Below are 907 nucleotides of genomic sequence, written 5' to 3' on the forward strand. Positions count from 1 at the left end.
ATATACATTGTTGTGCTCACATGACCCAGGTTAGTCTAGTCAGATATTTGAAAAAAATTATATTTTGTGTATATTTTATTAAAATTTTGTGTCTTATCCATAGGACCTGTTTTGTCCCTATTCTCAAGAATCACTACAAATACATAAATATAAATACTCCAAAAATTTATATTGAAAAATGTAAACAGTTTGTCACTACACTGGTTTTTTTGAGAAGTTTGTCAATGAAGAAATCATTTTTTCATGATTACCTTTTCTTGCCACCATTGGTAGCCTAAGTTCCATTTGTTTCTTGTACCGCAGCTTTAGACTAATGAGGAAAGAGCTTGTCTTAATGTCAGTCTATCTTGCAACCGCCAGGGGGCATCAAGAAAGCATAAATGAACAACATTGCAGGTTTTTGTTTTTAAGATGCACTTTGAGGTTTTTACTGTATGTAGACTTTCAGCAATTTATGCTTACACAAACTATTTTAACCTTTTCAAGAACTCTGAGTTTCTATTGACTGTAAAACCACCCTGGCCTCAGACTGGAGATGTTTCATTCAACATTCTGAGATGTCAAATCTATTGGATGAGCAGATTTTACGGTGCTAAATTTATACATTTTAGAAATATTGACAAAATCATAATGAGACAATAGGTTAGAAAATATCTGGCTCTCTGTAACGGAAGTAAACAAATGCATCAGAACAGAAACCAGATCCCAGGCCTTCATCGCTGACAAGCTGGATGGTCTGTACTGAAACTAATCTTGTTGTGCTTCTGTACAATAACAATAGATGCTATATGTAACTCTGTCAGATGGTGTGGGCTGAACCACCTGCAGCTCAACCTGACAAAGACTAAGGAACAGGATATATATGCATAGATCATAAACTTTATATTTTATTCTTTTATGGTTATAT

This window comes from Poecilia latipinna, unplaced genomic scaffold (genome assembly GCF_001443285.1).
Source record: "Poecilia latipinna isolate Pla-1442-1.1 unplaced genomic scaffold, P_latipinna-1.0 Scaffold2456, whole genome shotgun sequence".
In the NCBI taxonomy this organism is placed as follows: Eukaryota; Metazoa; Chordata; class Actinopteri; order Cyprinodontiformes; family Poeciliidae; genus Poecilia; species Poecilia latipinna.